The 21,749-nt window shown below is 42.6% G+C and overlaps 1 protein-coding gene and 1 non-coding gene across 5 annotated transcripts in view; both read right to left on the bottom strand.

Annotated features, from left to right (window-relative positions):
* LOC126475739 (phosphatidate phosphatase LPIN3) overlaps window positions 1-21,749 on the bottom strand; it is a 302,247-nt gene that overhangs the window by 81,572 nt on the left and 198,926 nt on the right. The gene's annotated exons all lie outside the window — the stretch shown is intronic.
* Trnat-ugu (transfer RNA threonine (anticodon UGU)) lies at window positions 16,343-16,417 on the bottom strand. Its single transcript has one exon. It is a non-coding gene; the product is annotated as a tRNA-Thr (tRNA).

Below are 21,749 nucleotides of genomic sequence, written 5' to 3'. Positions count from 1 at the left end.
GATTCCTGTAAATCAAATGTACGATTTCGTCTGCACGAACAAGTGCGGTTATCAGTATTTTCGTACTTTTTTGTGAGGGCTGCGGTAGGGAGGGTTTACTGGGAGAATTTTAAGAATTTGTGGTTCAGCTCTGAAGGAGACCGCTTGTAAAACACTAGGCTGACCCATTCTCGAATACTACTCAATTGTTGGCTATCCTCACCAAGTCGGAGTAAAGGTTCAAATGGTTTAAATGGCTCTGAGCACTACGGGACTTAACATCTATGGTCATCAGTCCCCTAGAACTGAGAACTACTTAAACCTAACTAACCTAAGGACATCACACAACACCCAGTCATCACGAGGCAGAGAAAATCCCTGACCCCGCCGGGACAGTTAACAGTTTATCAGACAACGAATATCAGTTTTGGAAGTGGCAGTTCGGCAGCCATAACCGCATTTTCGAATCGATACCGGAGTATTTACCTCACCACCCAGAAGCGGTGTTGGGAAATCAGTTTACGAAAAGCGGATTTCGGGGATCCCGACATAAAAAAAAATTTCGATGTGCAGCATGCAAAAGGCATTTTCTTTGAAACAACTGCAATTTAAACGTAATTATTGTTTGGTCTGTGAAAAAAAAAGAAGGTTAATGTTCAGCGTCTAATGGACGATGAGGTCGTAAGAGCAGATGTACAAGCTTGGCGCCTTACAAGGCACCCGCTTGCTCTCCTTCGAGTAGGATAAGCAAGTGTCAGTTCCTGGTTGGCATTCTCCTTTCCTTTCAAGGCTCAGTCATAGGAGCAGAATGACAACGCTACATACCGTAACAGGGAGAAACAGAATTTCACACTGTGCAACGGGGCGTGTCATAGGCAATCTTTAAATCGATGGCAAACGTTCCTGGGCTCGGACCTTCTCGAGAGAATAATGTGAAGGATGTGCTCTCTCACTATACTGAGGTTATGACCGCCAGGCCTCGCTTTTGCGCAATTCCGACCATAAGCGTGGATTTGTACCTCACAGTCGATGGGTGTCACACTATAAACCCTAGTGTTCGGTACAGACAGTCATAGCCTTCGGATTATTTCGTAAGCTCGTCACCGCAATGTAACATAATCGATTACTCGCATCCACGAAGTGCTATGGAGCAGAATTCGGCAGTATACTTGCACAGCCAGGCTGCGAGTACCCCACCCTCTCCCCTAGCTCGTTGACAATCGTGTGCCACTCGTTCACAATGCTGCGACGACGAAGTGGCTTGCTTGTTCTACGGAGGTAACGGATGGGACATACATTCTACTGGACAGGTCTGGATTGACCTTGTTGTAATATTTCTGGCTTTGTAGCGATCATACTTGGCTACAAGAAGCTCTTTTTAGAGCAGCTGAGAAGGCAGCAGTGACAATATGACGTAATGTAGTGTGAGGTACCGCTGCCAGTTGGTTTGCTCGGTACGGGTATCGTGAAAAAGACCGCCTAAATTGTGGCTCTTCTCTGCAATTGGCTGCTGCGTTCGGAAGTTGCGCCCCAAAATGATAAATTTCTGTTATTAATATTAGACAAACTATGCAGCGTATTCACTTGGATTTCATATTAAAGCACCTCTCAAATAGCGTGCTATCATCACTTCGGTGATCTTCGGATCCTCGCCTAAATTGGATAGCAGGCGAAGTGGTTCGGCTGTAAGATCAGAGCAGGTTTGGAAGCCTCGGAGGCCAGACATGTCTGCCGCGGTTGGTGTCAGGTTAAGACTTTATTAGCACTGTATGGTTGTATGGACGTGTAGTTGGGAAAAGTGTGTGTTTGTAATTGCAGAAATATGCAGTTCATTAATTTGTTGAAGAATAGAAATTATTTGAAATTCCAAAGTGGAATGTAATTGTGCAGTTTCTAGTGTTCTGCCACTAAAAAGTGGGTGGCATCCCGTATAAACGAACTGATCGGAAATTTAATTATTTGTATAATAACAGTTCCTCGCTAAGAGTTTCTTACAACCACAAGATAACGGATTCACGACCTACGTGCTGTATTATGCCCAGGGGAGAACAACTATTGAAGACTGCAGGTTGATGAACATTTATTAGAACTTATGCCTTCCACTCAGGAAGTTGGGGGTAAATAAGACACCTCGGGTGTACTGCAATCGTAGTACAAATGAGATCAATGACACGTCATCTGTGGTAACATATAGGAGGTATGAAGAAGAGAGATATTTTAGAAGGAAGGAGTTTATCATACGCTCGTATATATACCTCCCTCTCTTTCTCACTTTCACTCTCTCTTTTTCAGCATGCCGTATGGTGTAGCTCCAGCTGGGGTAATTTAAAATATCAAGTCGTTCAGTTTTTTAGGGATTCGTGTCGTTTAATGTCATATGAACACGCTGCTCAACCAGTGTTATCGGATTTTCGTGAAGTTTCCCTTGTTCACACTTACAACCATTTGAAATGATAGTGCCTAAGTTTATTCTTGCACTTTTTACAATTTCTGAACAATGACATGTTAAAATTGCAAAAACTGGTCCACTTCCTTCGCTCGCCATCTTATTTATCTCGATTCCAGACAAAGTTAAAAAGCTCAGTTCCAGACGAAGTTCCGGGAATATCGCTAGGTTTCGGTTTAAAAAAAATTTGAAACGGGAGTTTGAATGTAAAACATTTTGATAACAGGTTTAGAAAAAGCTTTCCTTTGATTTGAGCGCAAAATTTGAATAATATTTCTTATTTACCGAAGGGACTGTCCAAGTTTCAGCTTGAGATCATTATAGGAACAACCAGCATAATGTTTCCATCTTTGCTTTTTCTTGCCGTCTACGTAGTTTCGAAAAACACGATATATTTTGGACTTTGTAAGACATCGAGATAGGGAGCTGTAGTCGACACAGCAAATGTTTATCAATACTATATTTAATTTCAGACAAACGCTGAAAACAATACTTTCAGTCCTGTGGACCAAATAGCGGAGTCGATGTCACATCTTAAAGAATATAATTTCTTTCACTAAACAGAACTTCATAAACTGAGTATGATTATAGCATACAAACATTTTGTTTCTAGATTAATGGTCAATGAATGAACTGTGTGTAGATTTTTATACTAGAATGTATGTAAACACAAAAAGGAAGAAAATGCAAAGATCAGATTATTGTGACGATGAAGTAATGAATTCATCGTACTTGTAATGCGTGCAGTTTTCATTGCAGGTCATGCATTACCATAGTTCTCCGATTTCCCCTTCTGCTACGTGTGTGACCCGAGCCGCCTCACTCGTGAGCCTTGGTTACTCGAGTCCGAGTTTCTCACTGCCCCACTCCTGAACAGCGGCCAAGGTCACGAGTAACAGCGAGCCTGATGCGCGTGCCGACCGCCTCTAGTCCGGGCCTCGGATCCCCTGTCCGGTCAAGGGATGTTTCTTTCACTTATCGTTTCTTTCACAGCTGGGAATGTTTTGTTAATGTGATCTATGCCTTTTACGATTGCAAGTTAAACTGCAGGTCCCTCCTAAGACCGGTTAGATAAGTCAATTCAAAGTCGAAAGAAGGCAAACGGATACCAGCTCCTACAGGACTATACATAATATAGCACTTCCGTATTCAATCCAAACTTCGAAATGAAGACAGCTTACCTTTGCTTTTTACTCTTTCTCCATACACTGCAATGTAGCGTATAGGCTATATCGGACCAAAGGCGCCAAGAGATGACAGTGTCTAACATGTAGAGCATATATGTCGTGTGACTAGGGTTCAAATGGCTCTGAGCACTATTGGACTTAACATCTGAGGTCATCAGTCCCCTAGACTTAGAACTACTTAAACCTAACTAAGGACAACACACACCTCCATGCCCGAGGCAGGATTCGAACCTACGACCGTAGCAGCAGCGCGGTTCCGGACTGAAGCACCTAAAACCGCTCGACCACAACGGCCGGCTGTGACTAGGGCCTCCCCTCGGGTAGACCGTTCGTCGGGTGCAAGTCTTCCGATGTGACGCCACTTCGGCGACTTCCGCGTCCGTGGGGATGAAATGATGATAATTAGGACAACACAACACCCAGTCCCTGAGCGGAGAAAATCTCCGACCCAGCCGCGACCGAACCCGGGCCTTTAGGATTGACATTCTGTCGCGCTGACCACTCAGCTACCGGGGGCGGACATGTAGAGGATGATAATGTGGCTAGAACCTGGCCCTCTGTTGTATAGATACACACAAATCGTTGCAGTATTGTATTCTCCCTGTGGAGTGGCTACAACCGATAGTGTTCATTAACATGTGTCCCAAATGGCCATTCTCCTTTCAAGGTGACAATTACTCAGCCAAAATTTACTTCCTGAGCTTGAACTTGATTCACTATCCCTTTGCTACCAAATCTCAGTTCTATGTAGCACTTGTGGACGTTATTGCTACACAATAGTGGAAGTTACCAATCAGGAACTTCCTCATCTAGCTAAAGCGAAACGAGTGAGGATTGTGGTCAGACAAATGACTTACACTTCCTGAGCTGCGAGAGGACACTTCTCAGTAACACTTCAAGAACGCATAGTAACCACAGATCGGCAATCTGGAGCATTTCACATTAAGATTTACAAGCGTGGGACTTTAATTTATTCTGCTACTACAATGCACTTGTAGACACGGCGCCACAACACTAACAGCTGCGAGTCGAGACACTTCCATATCCACCGCACAGTGGTGATTTTGCACAATACACTTTCTTCCTCACCCCAAGATTAGACGAACCCGACCTCTGGCAACGTTTAGCATCCCAGGAACTGCCGGTTTCTGGACGTGGATAATACGGTGCTTTCTCAAAATGTTTTGATAGGATGTACCAAGTACATACTATTTGACGTCAAGTCTTGCAAAGGCGGTAGTTTCCACTACTTTGTAGCACTCTGAGAAGAACTGTCTAGCATTATCCCACTTATTTTGTCATATTATGATTTTATTTACCTTTAATTCTCACTTAAGTGATAAATACACGTGTCAGCTTCCTTCAAAAAAAATATATATATTACTTGCTAAGCAAATAACACAGGTCTGGAGATGCATTTCAACGGTGCTTCAATAAAAAAAATTTCAACACAGGGAATACGATCATATCCCAGATCTTGCTAGTCATAAAACGTAATATCCACACACCCTATTTACCTATTTATACGCTTCGTGCAGTTAATTTGCTTTCACGAGTTTTGCCCACAAAGTTACTTTCAGTTACATATGGCTACACCACATTAATTCGTCAAAGCGGAACTGAAAAATAATGTGGGCTACACATATATTATTTCCATCTAACTACGTAGTTTGTAATCATGCAGTCGTTAACTTTTACGTGTCATGTATTAGCACGGACTTGTACGTTAACTGGTAGGCATTTTATAAGTTCTGAAGGACAACCTAGAATGTTCCAATCGAATCGTCCTGATAATGTACACGTTCCAAGTGCAGTCTCTGACTTAATCAGCTGACATTCCTTTGTCAAACACGTCGTTTCGGATCCATATCCTGATAAACAGTGGTGATTTTTATTAATCATCGGCTTTGTTCTCTTTGAAGATACAAGCATGTGTATCTTATCACCGGACGTTTTCAGATAAGCTGCACAATCCGGTCGGAAACTATTTCACGAAGTGATTTCATTACTAGTGACGTTCCTCCTTTCGCAAGAATTTATACTCTTGAGAATATCAAATTCAGTACAAAAAACAATGCTTCAAAATTTCGATCTGTTCCTTTAGCCGTCCCTGGTTGTCTCCTAGTATATTTTGGGTTCCTTACCGCACCAAAAGGTAGTCAACGATGGTTTCGCGCAGTGTTGGATGTTTACAGCGTTTATTCATCTTTTATTTGCTTTTCAAGGTGATCTTTCTACACATGGAGTTTTTATTTATCTAAATTTCTGTTAACTCTCCTGAATGTTAGTGTGTATAACTGTAATTTATCCGCCGGCCGGATTGGCCGTGCGGTTCTAGGCGCTACAGTCCGGAGCCGAGCGACTGCTCCGGTCGCAGGTTCGAATCCTGCCTCGGGCATGGATGTGTGTGATGTCCTTAGGTTAGTTAGATTTAATTAGTTCTAAGTTCTAGGCGACTGATGACTTCAGAAGTTAAGTCGCATAGTACTCAGAGCCATTTTTGTAATTTATCCGTTCTTCTCAACCTCTTATCGTTGATTCGACTCTCAAACCAATTAATACATTACAGTCGTTTCTGGATGGGGAATAGCCTCAGAAATGGAACTGTTGAGCAACAGCTCGTAAATAAGTTAACCGGGAATCTCAGTTCCGCCTGCTTTGCACATCTCTTACTATGTGACCAGTAGACTGGATTGCTAACACGCTCCGTTTATTTTCACTCAGTTTCATCCTCTGTGACATTGCAGCTGAGGTCAAAATATTTATTCCACAGAAGCGTTCAGTAAGAGTATTATGTAAAGTAGATAACTGATCGTCTTGCTAAAGCCTCTTTAGGGATCTTGGGATTCTTGCACTTACATCTAACTCCCTAACGGTATTAGTAGTAAGCAATAAGACCGAATTTAGGATAAGCTGTGCATTTCACACAGAAAAATACTAGAATTAAAAATACGAGGGACATTCAGTAATTAGAGAGACAAATTTATGTAGAAATGAATCAAAGTTACTACAACTTGCATGTGATTACAACATGTTAATTCGTCAAAGCCCAACAAAAAAGTAACGTGGGTAGACATACATGCCTTCCACCTAACTGCATGTTTTTAATAAGATATGAAACAGTTTATAAGAATAGTTTTGTACTTTCATGACTATACTTTGGCATCACTGGGCTGAGCTGAAAAAAGGTGACGGATAAAAACTGTTTTGTTTGCAATCTTGATGTTACATTTAACGATGGTGTGTTCGCTTAAAGTTTCCACATTAATTAAGCAACTTTCGATGATCCGTTTCTTGCTTTCTAAAGGTGAAAATGCGGCTAAACCCATTTCTCAGCGGATTTTAGAGTATGGTGAAAGCTGTATGAATCGCGGCAATTTTTATACTATTCAGTCACGATATTATTGCACTTAGCCGGTATCGAAAATACTGTTGACTACGGAAAATACACCGCACTGCCAATGCTTTCTGGTCAGTTGTGCATGGACTGTACTATCAACCCCGACTAGGCGCTGACTCACGATAACCCGACCAGAGCGTCCGAACTCCCAGTTCCAGTAATATTGTGCTCGACTAATAAGTGGACATACCAGTCCGCAAACGGTGGAACCTCAGTTACTGTTTAACAACGTGCTGGCCAGCCAGTTGAAATGTCAACTCCTTCGTTGGAAACCCGCACTGACATTATTGGTGAAGACGGACGTGCTACAGTTGAACATGTAGCAAATACAGTTGCGAAAGTGTTGGCACAGTTCATAACATTATCCGTAACGAGCTCAAGTACTAAGAAACAAGTGCAGGGTAGATCCCGAAAGAGTTAATGCAGTTCAACAAGGAAACGAGACCGAGTGCGAACAGTCTTGAAAGAACGCTATGAAAGGGTGGGTGACCCGTTTATAAATAAAATTTTAATTTGTGTGTTCCACTCAAGGACGCCTTAGGCGGAGAAAGTTCAGCGACAACGAGGAGGCTAAAGAATTTGTGGAAAAGCGGTTGTAGCAACACGACAAAGACTTATTTGCATCAGGTATAAAAAGCTAGTTCATTGTTTTCATTGTTCGATTAAGCGTATTAACAATGGCGGGAACTATACCGAGAAACAGTAAAAGTCTCGTTTTGCAAAAATACATAGCTTTTTTCTACATCAGTTTGTCTCTTTAACTACTGAATGTCCCTCGTAATTTCTTTCTAGATTATACATCTTTGTCTAGGGTTCCGAGTAGAGTTTTGTATTCTGCGGCAACAGTCTAAAACAGGTTGTCGCTAAACATCAGGTAGGAAATTGAAAAATCGCAGGTACTCAGAAACAGAGTAAAAGATGACGTTACTTATTTCACCTATCTTTTACGTCGTCTAGTACAGGATAGAGTAGCATGGAGAGCTGCATCAAACCAGTCTCAGGACTGAAGACCACAACAACAACAACCGTATTTTAACTGGTTTTTGTATTGTGTTTACCGAGGCGGAATTTGGGAACAATCCCAGCATTTGCCTAAACGAGCGTAGGAAACCGTCTAAAAACCATACTCAGTCTGGCCGAGTGTAATAGCCAAGGTCGTTAAACCGCCACGCGAATTCGATTTGGGTCTGGCTCACATCCCAGTCACGCAAGTTAGGGCGCTGCGCGATACGTTATACCAGCTGGCCCATAAGAGTACCTGAGCAGGCACTACTATAATTTATCAGAATATCTGGACTCGTTGATGTAAATTCCTGTAAATATTAACGTTCATATTTTAACCTTTTCATTACGCTAGAGGTATAATGGTCTCTGAAACCAATAAAGGTGTGCAAATGCTCAGTATAAATAAGTAAACGAAAAAGCAGCAGTTGAGCAGCTATAAAAAAACATTTTTAGAAGAAGCAACTTTTTCTGCATATATTTAATTCTTATAGTAGCCACTAGCGGCAGCCTAAAACTATTTTTTTTATTATTAAAAACAGTCTTGATCACGATTTATTTATCAAGGTCAGAAGATGACCACAGTAGTGGTCGAAACCGATCACCTTGATAAATACATCGTGATCAAGACTCTTTTTAATAGTAAATAATTGTAAGGCATTGATCACTGCCACTCCCATAATGTATTCAAAAGTATTTTTTTTTATTAGCATCCTCTGCAGAACCATGCCGTGCCAGCTACCGCCTGTTGACGTATGACTCGTTTCTTTCGATATCCGTGAAGTCTCCCTTTGATGGTAAGAATAACAAAACACGACCTCTTCTGAGATTGTCTTCGTTTTCGTAAGAACGGAAGGTACCCAGTGAATGGTAGACACAGTGATCGTTTGCAGAACTCTGGCACAGTTTTCGTTGCTCTAGCTCACAAGTCCTGCTGTGCAGAGACCTTTTCCTCCTGCTCACACATGTAGTGCTCCTAAAATAATCACGTATCCGTGTTTACGAGCCGCCAGCAAGAGCGTGCGCTGTAAAGGGAGCCCTTCCGTCCTCGGGCGGTCTCGTGTTTACCGCTGAAAGTGAGGGGCAGCACGCAGAACAACCAACCGCCTGGGTTCGCCACGCTCCGAAGTGCCCGGAGAAGCGAGTTACAACCTCACCGTGACAGGATGCTTTTCTTTGTTAGCGGTCTAATCCCTGAGCTCACCAATTGTATACCTATCAGAGCATGACGTAGTTGTTTACACGATGCGAGGAGCGAGAATAGAGGTAGTTGCTCTGAGTGTGATTTGCGCAAGGATATCTAGCTCGCCAGCTGATTGCGACTCTCCTTGGCAAGTAACACCACAGCAGCCAGCCGTCACCGGGTGCGACTTGCTAATGGTTTGAGGCTTTGTCTGCCAATAATTGTTTACCCACCGTCATGTTATTGCCAGCTGAGAGGATTTGCCGGCCAAGCGTTTATGTTGCTGCTTCTGACGCACGTAGGAATACTGACTCAGCGACATTCAAATGTCCGGTAAACACCGCCCACGTTGCATTGGAATACAACCAGTAGCAACAAGTTAGAAGTTTACTTCGTTTGCCGCTGCTCAGGAGATCACTTTGAAAGTCAGGAGTGTTCACTTTGGTGAACGGCACTGTCATTTACTAGTTTCTGGCAATAAACATCTGTGGTTGGTTCCGAAATAGGTGGCGGTTATCGTTGTTGTTGTTGTGGCCTTCAGTCCTGAGACCGGCTTGATGCAGCTCTCCATGCTAATCTATCCTGTGCAAGCTTCTTCATCTCCCAATACCTACTGCAACCTACATCCTTCTGAATCTGTGTAGTGTATTCATCTCTTGGTCTCCCTCTACGATTTTTACCCTCCACGCTGCCCTCCAATACTAAATTGGTGATCCCTTGATGCCTCAGGACATGCCATACCAACCGATCCCTTCTTCTAGTCAAGTTGTGCCACAAACTTCTCTTCTCCCCAATCCTACTCAATACCTCCTCATTAGTTACGTGATCTACCCACCTAATCTTCAACATTCTTCTGTAGCACCACATTTCGAAAGCTTCTATTCTCTTCTTGTCCAAACTAGTTATCGTCCATGTTTCACTTCCATACATGGCTACACTCCATACAAATACTTTCAAAAACGACTTCCTGACACTTAAATCTATACTCGATGTTAACAAATTTCTCTTCTTCAGAAACGCTTTTCTTGCCATTGCCAGTCTACATTTTATATCCTCTCTACTTCGACCATCATCAGTTATTTTGCTCCCCAAATAGCAAAACTCCATTACTACTTTAAGTGTCTCATTTCCTAATCTAATTGCCTCAGCATCACCCGACTTAATTCGACTACATTCCATTATCCTCGTTTTGCTTTTGTTGATGTTCATCTTATACCCTCCTTTCAAGGCACTGTCCATTCCGTTCAACTGCTCTTCCAAGTCCTTTGCTGTCTCTGACAGAATTACAATGTCATCAGCGAACCTCAAAGTTTTTATTTCTTCTCCCTGGATTTTAATACCTACATCGTTAGTGCAATAAACTCAAGTAACGACCGGTATCAGAAACTATTTTCTTCTGGGTGATCACGTCAACCTCGATAAATTTGAAGAAAGGTGTTATTGTAGCACGCTGTATTTTAACATTGGACTTTATTCAGCACTACTATTTTCGGGCGTGGTCTATTCAAGTGCATCTAGAAACACATCATAATCGAAAGACAGTTCCAGAATAAAATGGAAAGCAAAGAGCTTGCAGTAGAACAGATTTCTTTTATGATATCGAACGTGACTAAGTGCACATAGCTCTTAAGGTGTACATTTTAATGTTCGTATTTACTACGAATTTTCTGCTTCGAATGGTCGTTCCTATCATATCACTGAATAATGAGCATTGTTCCAGGCCTCCTAGCCTGTATAGCCAGTGATATGAAGAAGACAAACCCTGTGATCCACAGATACGAAACACCTACACAGAGCTGTTTAAGATATCGTCACATATATACAAGTCTGTGCTGGAAAACTGTAACTATCAGTCATACAATGTAGATACAAAAGATCTTATAGCACTATCGGTACGAAACAGTGTCGCACGTGAGCAACGGTACAGAACCTTTTTATACGTGCTGTTATTCGTATATTTATTCATGGCATGCGATTTTTGTATGACGAGGCACGGTCGATGTATCCACAACTGATGTAGGTAACCAGGGGACCCGTGCAAAACTTCCGCACTTTTCTGGTTTTAAATAACAATGGCATTTGGACTGAGTGCAGTCGTTAGGACCAGTGGGAACAAAGAGAAAAAATCTTTAAAAATGGACCGAACGACGAGAAATAATAATCATGAATTTATGATACATTCTTGTATATACATTTACGTGCACATAATTTTGAACAAAATAATAAGGACGTTAGGCCATAGTAGCAATAGGTAAATCACAGGCAAGGCGACAATTACAAATATGCTTGTCGTTTCGAACATACATTCGTTTAGAAAAGTAAACTTGTACGACGGGCAGAGATGATGCACTGCCGGCCGGAGTGGCCGTGCGGTTCTAGGCGCTACAGTCTGGAACCGAGCGACCGCTACGGTTGCAGGTTCGAATCCTGCCTCGGGCATGGAAGTGTGTGATGTCCTTAGGTTAGTTGGGTTTAATTAATTCTAAGTTCTAGGCGACTGATGACCTCAGCAGTTAAGTCGCATAGTGCTCAGAGCCATTTGAACCATTTGATGCACTACCGTAATAGTCACAGTTGTTATTTATGGTAATGCTGTATAAAAACTGCTGTCCAGTTAATAAGTACTTCAAAACAAATAAAATGGTATTTGTAACAAGATAATTGAAAACGGAGTCCCTTATTCGTGATTAATAAGTTGGCTTTGTAAAACATAGGCAAGAAGCTGGGCATTAAGATGCCCTTTTCCTTGATAGTTAAAAGTCTCTTATGTTGAAATTTTCCAAAAACTATAAGTTTTGGCGCAAAATCGGTATAGAATGTCGGAAGGCGATTAAAAAATATTTCTAACGATACCTCATTCATCCCTGCATGATTAGTATGCGTTGAGAGGAAGGGATGTTGACTTGAGAAATAATATATATGATTACTATATTTGTCTAAGCACTGCATTGTGTGTAGTAGTATTGGATTTTATGTCGTAACTGTCTCTTCGTTATGCTGTGTTATGTTTTCAGGTACACTTGAAAATAGGCCATATCCGGAACTAGTACTCAATAAAATACCATATTAAAATACAACTCGGTGGGATGATTTGTGGTAAGTCTCCATGGGACCAAACTACTGAGGTCATCGGCCCCTAGCCTTACATACTACTTAATCTAACTTAAACTAGCTTACACTATGGACAGACAACACGCACATCCATGCCCGAGGGAGGACAAACTTCCGACGGGGGGAGCCGCGCGCACCGTTGCAAGGCGCCTTACACCGCGCGGCTCGGTGGCATCATGTCTTTCCTCAAGGAATCATAAACTGCTCCAAGTAAAGGTTTGCACAAAGACTATTACAGTTTGTAGTTTCTAGATGGGAAACTTCTCTTCTCAATACTCTTAACCATACCTGTGCAATGGAGATGAAAGTAAATCTACGTTTTCTGTGCAGTTGTGTAGAGTGTCTGCAGTTGAGAAAGGGACAATGCGACCTATGTACTCGTACAGTGTTCAGTATGTTGTTTCCAGTTTAGATCGTGCGCATATTGTTACAGAGCAAAAGTATTGTCAGCACGGGAAATTGCCCGCCGAAAAGGCATACACCACAGCGACGTTGAATATTCGAATACTGTCGTGAGACACAAAACACTGAAGATCCGCCTCGTAGCGGTCACCCAATACCAACATCAGGTGACGGCCGCTACCAACAAATTATGGCTTGTTTGTACCCCGAGGAGGATCAACACAACTGAGAGTGTTTATTTTGGGGAGGCAACTAGGAGGACTGAGTCGACCAAGACGGTCTCCATACGGCTAATTTGTCCTATAAGCGTCAGTTGCGAACTAGAGTACAAAACCATAAACAGTGTGGTGCTAGAAGAAGATAGGTAAGGGAACATGCGTCAGAAAGATGCTGCATTCGTCGGTGAAGAGAACTCGAAGCTATTCATCCAGGTTGCATTCCAGCTGTTCCCGTCGCAGAAGGCACCAACATGCATCTCAGGCATATAATCCCAAGAAGTCCAGAAGGAGGTGAATCAGTCGTGTCATGGGCCTATGTCAGGCAAGAACGTCCGATTGCATTCAGCGCTATAGAGAGTAATGTGACGGCTTTGCACTATTGGGAAAGGATCCTCCGTACTAAAAGCTAACTATAGAGTCAAGATTTCGGCGATGGGTTCCTTTTCCAAGACGATAATGGGAGAGCACACTGCGCCAACATGTGAACGCCTTCCTCCAGAATAAAGAACTCAACCGAATAGAATGGCCTGTGACACCTGCCGGCATGAACCCGACTGGGCAGGCTTGGGATCAGTCGCGGGAACCCTCCTTGAACGTTGGAGGTCGACGTCGAAATGTGGACAGGCTTCGGCTCAGAAACAGCTCTACCACTTTTTGGGCAGACCACGAAGGAACATCAAACCATGTTAAAAGGGGTGCAGCAAAACGATACTGAATGTTACACAGCAGGAGATTTTGGTTTCGCAGATGTGTACGTTTCAATAGGCTCCCTTTTTTGGTAACTGTGTTTTCAATTTTACAGTAAAATTATTTTGGTTTCATAAATTTTCTCCTGCATTCCCTTCTCCCGTTGAATCTGAGCCCTCAAGCGGCCACAGACATGCAGGTGGTACAACATTTATTTTGAGCACTTTATGAATGCGACATATAGGTCTCCTCTGCAAGGAACAGACCCGCTGTGTGCGAAGCAGATACATACACACTTGATGGTGATCGCTGTTGGCAAGTGGTGCCTGGCTGGAAGCAGACGCACCTGCTCGCGCAGCTCAGTAACGCTCCCGCGGGTACGCGTCACTGCCAACGTGGCTACAGCTAGGAGGCCAACGTGGCCGCCTGCTCCTTGTTGCGTCATAACTGCGGCGCAGCGCACTACAGGACAACTGACGCAATAGCAAAGCATAGCCGAATCCGCAGTATACAGCCTCAAAGCCCAGTCCGGAAGTTCTAATTTACGTCCACTAAAATATACCGAAATTATCGCTTAATACCATGCCCGTGACCCTTTAGAACAGGTACAGCTCGACGTACCGCAGAATCTATCAACAGGAAAATGTCTCGAGACATTGCAACTGCTTTTTCCAGACGGTGACAGCTTTAGAACAGTTCGCGTTACAATGTACTCAATATCCAAACAACGCCTGACTTGCCTCTTCCAGAAACTGAATTCTTTAATTCTTTAGTTTGTGCTCCGGATCTGAAGTTTCCCGCCGCCACTACCCTCGACCAGCTCTCACAGCCTGCTTGAGTTTGAGACAAGGGGTACGCAAATGAAACGTGGCACAGTCAACATTCTAGTTTCCGTTTAGTTAGTACCTTAATTGCCGGCCGTTGTGGCCGAACGGTTCTAGACGTTTCAGCCTGGAACCGTGCGACCGCTACTGTCGCAGGTTCGAATCCTGCCTCGGGCACGGATGTGTGTGATGTCCTTAGCTTAGTTAGGCTTGAGTAGTTCTAAGTTCTAGGGGACTGATGACCTCAGATGTTAGGTCCCATAGTGCTCAGAGCCATTTGAACCATTTTGAACTTAATTGTTCTAAACTTCCCCGACCAATTCCATCTCTTAATATTATTGCGAAAAGAAGTAAAATTTTCATTACTTGTCCTAACTTCCAACCCAGCACAATATCACTTTCCACCGCCTTTCATGGTGGTATCAAAATTCCCTCCAGGTCCGGAACATTCCATGTTGGTTAGGGTCACGCATCTTGAGGAAGAATAACAATTACTGGTAAACCTCCAGAGTCTCGAAAGCATACAACTGATAATCATCCAGTGGCGGAAGACTTGTAATATAGTATACAGAGCACTAACTCTGTGTGTCGTTCCACACAAATAACTTATGACGACAGATGATTTGTAATGGCTTATTGAAGGGAGTGGTCGTTTAGTTCTTTTATCGGTCGATATGGTCATAGGTCTCAAGAATTCAGGATAACGGGCGGAGTTATTTGATAATGCCTTCGGCAGGAGGATTAACGATTCATGTGAAGGGCGCTGAACACGGACATTTCCGTTCCACAATACGAACACGAAGACATTCTGAATGTAGTATTAAGGTTAGAAATACTAGAGCTTTTAAATGCAGACACCAGTATAAGTGTAGCGCGTGGCTATATTGTGGAAGGCTGTAAACCCTTACGTCCATGGGCTATGCTCCAGATATACCGGGTGATCAAAAAGTAAGTATAAATTTGAAAACGTGATAAACCACGGAATAATGTAGACAGAGAGGTAAAAATTGACACACATGCTTGGAATCACATGGGGTTTTATTAGAACCAAAAAAAACAAAAAACAAACAAAGTATTGCTAGACGCGTGAAAGATCTCTTGCGCGCGTCGTTTGGTGATGATCGTGTGGTCACTCGCCACTTTCGTCTTGCTTGGCCTCCCAGGTCCCCAGACCTCAGTCCGTACAATTATTGGGTTTGGGGTTACCTGAAGTCGCAAATGTATCGTGATCGACCGACATCTCTAGGGATGCTGAAAGACAACATCCGACGCCAATGCCTCACCACAACTCCGGACATGCTTTACAGTGCTGTTCACAACATTATTCCTCTACTATAGCTATTGTTGAGGAATGATGGTGGACATATTGAGCATTTCCTGTAAAGAACATCATCTTTGCTTTGTCTTTCTTTGTTATGCTAATTATTGCTGTTCTGATCAGATGAAGCGCCATCTGTCGGACATTTTTTGAACTTTTGTATATTTTCGGTTCTAATAAAACCCCATGTCATTCCAAGCACGTCAGTCAATTTGTACCTCTCTATCTACATTATTCCGTGATTTATTCAGTTTTCAAATTTATGCTGACTTTTAGATCAGCCGGTACATGACCACATCGGAGATTCGGTAAAGGACCGATTACCGCTTGTACAGTGCTAACGGTTTTGTTTCCGGAGATCTGATGGTGTAACAGTTTCATGTGTTACGCTGGTACACCTACATCTACATACTTCACAAGCCACCATACGGTGCATGACGAAGCGTACTTACCTTGCACCACTACTAGTCAATCACTTCCCTGTTCCGCCTGCGACATATTCATTACACGAAATTAGAATTATATTAATACCTTCAGCTGCTGACGGGCGTTGATATATATCAACGGGAACAGGTGAAAAATGTGTGCCCCGACCGGGACTCGAACCCGGGATCTGCTGCTTACATGGCAGACGCTCTATCCATCTGAGCCACCGAGGGCACAGATGATAGTGCGACTACAGGGACTATTTCGCGCACGCCTCCCGCGAGACCCACATTCTCATCTTGTATGTCCACACACTACATTCGTAGCGTTCAACCCCAACACACTCATTACTCGTGGAAGACATTCTTACCAAGTCCCATAAGAGTTCGGGGAATATGAGTGCATCCGCATAGAAGAAGGAGGTCATGGCCGGTATTGCCAGAACTATATACGTATATATTCATTACACTGCTGGCTCAGCATTTCTGACCAGTCTCAGCCGGCATCATTCAGTGTCAATGCATCATCGCACTGTTATCACCTTCGTCACCCATTCATTTCATTTCAACGGATCTCATTCGTCTGATCCACTGAGAAGATTCGTAAATGTGGGTGGCAATATCAGATTTCGTCTGCCAGAGTACTGTGCTGGGAAAGGACACTGCGAAGACGCAGCCGTGGCCATAACCGCCGCGGCGGGGTCCGCCCTTGGCGTGACGGGAAAGCCGGCAGGCGGCCGGCCTTTGGGATGCGCCACGGCTGCGCAGTTTACGGCGAGACGTGCCTCGGCGGCTGCCGACTGCGGTCTTGGGACGACGCGTGGGCGTTCGCTCCACTCCACACAGTCATACGGGAGCGGCTCTAGACAAAGCTCGCCCAGCCCTCCACGCACGGCAACGGCAGCGGCTTTGTAGCTTCTCTGAGGCAGTCGCTTCTACAGTTGGTGTTATTGTTGTGGTCTTCAGTACGAAGACTGGTTTGATGCAGCTCTATACGCTACTTTAAACTGTGCAAGCCTCTTCATCTCCGAATAACTAGTGCAACATACATTCTTTTAAATTTCTTACTGTATTCATCTCTGTTTCCTTCTATAATTTCTAACCCAAACACTTCATTCGAGCCGGCTGCTGTGACCGAGCGGTTCTAGGCGCTTCAGTCCGGAACCGCGCTGCTGCTACAGCCGCAGGTTCGAATCCTGTCTCGGGCATGGAAGTGTGTGATGTCCTTAGGTTAGTTAGGTTTAAGTAGTTCTAAGTCTAGGGGACTGATGATCTTCGATGTTAAGTCCTATAGTGCTTAGAGCCATTTGAACCATTTGAACTTCATTCGATTATCGAATTCCTAGAAGTCGCAGGGTGTTCTGTCTCTTCTTTTAGTAAAGTTCTGCCGTAAATTTCTTTTCTTCTCTTCTTATATTCAGTACCTCCTCATTGGTTACGTGATCTATCGATCACATCTTCATCATTCTGCTGTAGCACTACTTCTCAAAAGTATCTATTCTCTTGTCTCAGCTACTTATCATCTACGTTTCACTTCCGTACAAGACTACACTTCAGACAAGTAGCTCCCAGAAAAGACTTCCTAACACTCAGATCTATATTCGATGTTAATAAATTTCTTTTCTTAAGAAACTTTTTCTTGCCATTTCCAGTATATATTTTATATCCTCTCTTCTTCGGCCATGATCAGTCTTTATACTGTCCAAACAGCAAAACTCATCTACTGCTTTCAGTGTTCCTTATCCTAATCTCATTCCCTCAGCACCGCCTGATTTAATTTACTACATTCCATTACCCTTCTTTTGCTTTTGTTAATGTTCATCGTATATCTTCCTTTCAAGACACTGTCCATTCCATTAACTGCTGTTCCAAGTCCTCTCCCGTCTCTGACAGAATTACAATGTCATCGGCAAACCTCAAAGTTTTTTATTTCTTCTCCGTGAACTTGAATTCCTTTTCCAAATTTTTCTTTGGTTTCATATAGTGCTTATTCAACGAACAGGTTGAATAACATCGTGGATAGACTACAACTCTGTCACTTTCTTATCAGCCACTGCTACCTCAGTATTAATTTCATGCTGCCTTCAGAATTTCGAAGAGAGTATTTCAACCGATTGTGTCAAAAGCTTTCTCCAAATCTACAAAAGCTATAAACGTACATTTTGCTTTCGTTAACCAATCTTCTATTGTAACTCGAAGCGTCAGTATTGCTTCAGGTCGTCCTACATTTCTCCAGAATCCAACTGTTCTTCCCCTAGGTTGGCTGCTACCAAATTTTCCGTTCTTCTGTATCGTGTTAATATTTTACAACCATGACTTATGAAATTGATAATTCGGTTATATTCAAACCTGTCACCACCTGCTCCCTTTGAAATGGGAATTATTACACTGTTCTTGACGTACCGATATGAGGGTATTTCGCCTGTCTCATGTCTGTTGCACACCAGACGGAGTGCAACAGCCTTGTTTCGACTTGGATTTTTAAGTGCTCTGTCAAACTCTTCTCCCAGTATCAAATCTTCTATCTCATCTTCATCTAGTCCTCTTCCCTATCTATATTATTGCCCTGAAGTACACTTCCCTTGTGTAGTCCCTCTGTATACTCCTTCGACCTTTCAGTTTTCCCTTCTTTATTCATCCGATTCATTTTTGAAAAGCGATGATAGGTAATTAATTTTTGGTCTCTAGGGAACAAGAGTGCGCACTTCCTTCTCCTGTCTTGGATAAAAAGTGAATGTTACTCACTTCTCTCTCTTCGCTGCCGTAGCACACGTATTTCGTGAATGTCGCTCATGTTTTTGTACTTTAATTGAATAATTACAGTGGATTTATATTACGTAGCTGTGTCACTATTTCTATGGCTCTTCCTAGTCCACGCTTACCGTATTGGAATTTTATTGTGTGTTTTTTTAAAGTAATGTTTGAGGCCTCATTGGAGACAAGTTGCGGGAACATTGTTGGGTGGCCATGAACGAACACTGATAGTATTAATTCGTCGCTTATTCCGTCATTTCAAATCCATACGTCTCTGAGATCATTTTTCCGATCATTTCTATTCGCGATCCGGGCTTGTTTACACGCGAAAGGTGTGCTGATTCAGATTCGTTACTAACCGCCTAACAATGTCGCCTTGCAACATCTCGCTGCTCTGATGCCTTGATACAGCTGGAGTGCAGAAACCATCACAATTATATAAGGGAGTAAAACAACTACGAAAATTTACCTGTTTCATATTTTATTCTGCAGAAGTAGAGCCTCCATCGAAGAATTACATTCAATTATTGTTTTCCACGTTCAATCAGTCAAATCCAAACCAATATTTTCAAAAAATATAAATTCCATTAAATGAGTAAAAAGAAACCCTACGGCTTTATTTTGTGCACATAAATAGATGACAAGTATGAAAGCTAACCATTCGTCTTCTACTGTATTCCTTTCCCCCGTTCCATTCAACCGTTGCGTAATGCTCCCTCCGAAACTATCAACAACCTCTGGTACATTCAACTTATCCAGGGCCCGTCTCTTTGATTTCCTACGTTTTTGCAATGGTTCTCTGTTTTAATCTACAGTTCATGAACATAACTATGGTCAGAGTCCACATCTGCCGCTGGAAATGTCTTACAGTTTAAAATCTGGTACTGACACTTCTGTCGTAAGAGACGATAAATATAAAAAACCCCACATCTGACGTAGAGAACTGTTCGGGTACTTCTTTTGTACATCTTATTGTTCATCACTTTTGTAATCCATGCTGGCATTCACATGTTAAAAATTCTGGTCTTATCACTATGGTATAGTGTATTAGTTTTGTAATATAGGAGATGTGTTTGTAGTTATAGATATTTTTAGTTAACCCATATGCTCTTTTCAGGTCGACTCTGCTGTATAGTTTCTCCAACATATTAAAATTTAAATTTAAAAGTGTATCTATAAGGAATCACAAATTTAGCATTGGAGGGCAGCGCGGAGGGTAAAAATCGTAGAGGGAGACCAAGAGATGAATACACTAAGCAGATTCAGAAGGATGTAGGTTGCAGTAAGTACTGGGAGATGAAGAAGCTTGCACAGGATAGAGTAGCATGGAGAGCTGCATCAAACCAGTCTCAGGACTGAAGACCACAACAACAACAACAACATCTATTTTTAGTTTCGTATTTTTGTGAGGATTCCCAGAAAGTTTATAGCATGCGCATAAGTCGTGAACCTTTAGTATCTCAGTGTATTTTCTCTGCCGTCACGTTTACTTACGTAATGCGAACGTTCGAACGAAGTACGTAGAGAGCACACATATGATAAAGTCATAAAGGACATCTGCCGTATATCCGAGGATTCTTTCTGGGTTTCATAACAATAACATTTTTTTACAGATATAAGGTTGTTAGAACTACACCGAAACCACAACCAGGAGGACCAGACTACCTCCCGTAATCTGGCTCATCCCCTGAGACCTTCCCTACCAGGAGCTTACGCTCCCATCGGCAAAGTACTTAGGATCATAATAATGATCACAAAAGGCTTCAAGACACTCGACAGTAAGTCTTCAGACAGCATTGACACTTTTGGAAGGACCAAATAAGCACATTTAAAACGTGCAAGCGCTGCTTCACGAGGAAACAAATGGAGAAACAGCTGGCATAAGAAAGGTCCATTGACGCTGAGAAGCACAGTTCACTAGGTACAGTTGAACAATCTGAACAACGACATAACCAGAAGTTTTCAGGTCACCTTATCAAATGACAACTTAGTCAAGGGCCACACGAGATTGAAACCTGTATCGTTCAATCCACTCTCAGGTAGGTTAACGACCTCTGGTCTCGTACACCAGACAGTATTGTTTTAGTTTCTAGGTGACTTTTCAAATCCGTCCGATCAAATTAAGCGCTTGTTTGACAAACAGGTTCGAAACAAATTACGAAAATAAACGGAATAGATACTAACCATTTCACTGATTAATGACTTACAGTGTACTCTGACTTCCACGTCCTCACATTCCACACCGCAGCTTGGACTACGATGGTAAAAGTTCGCCCAAATGAACAGCGTCTAGTCCTTTAAAAAAGAAGAAGAAGACGGAAGTAAGATTAGGGTTTAAAGCCCATTAGTTGACGAGGTCATTAGAAATGGAGGTGCGAAAGAATTGTTCTTAAGGCAATGTTGTTATCTAGTAAATGCTTCTCATAAGCAGAACTGAATCGCGAAACTTATAGAAGTCAAAGAACGCGGGTTCTACCCCTGGGTGTCTTTGGTCTACGAAGCATGATCCATTGCAGAAGGTCCTATGTCGAGCCACACCAAACGATAGATTAAAATATACATTTCCGAAGTGTATTACGGAATTTAAGCTATCAGAAAGTAAGTTTTGCTCCTCCTAGTCTGTCTTAGGATATGACTTGTTATTATGTTAACGCATAAATGATACTAACACGTTCAATTTACAATGCTTCCGAGTCAGATCCTAGAGAATGGCCTAAGACTGAAATTGTACAATCTACATCAAGTGAAGAAAATGTCAGAGAAGGCATCAAAAAATGGTCCAAATGGCTCTGAGCACTATGGGACTTAACTTC

The sequence above is a fragment of the Schistocerca serialis genome, chromosome 1 (genome assembly GCF_023864345.2).
Source record: "Schistocerca serialis cubense isolate TAMUIC-IGC-003099 chromosome 1, iqSchSeri2.2, whole genome shotgun sequence".
Lineage (NCBI taxonomy): Eukaryota > Metazoa > Arthropoda > Insecta > Orthoptera > Acrididae > Schistocerca > Schistocerca serialis.
This window is presented reverse-complemented; position numbering and strand designations above follow the sequence as displayed.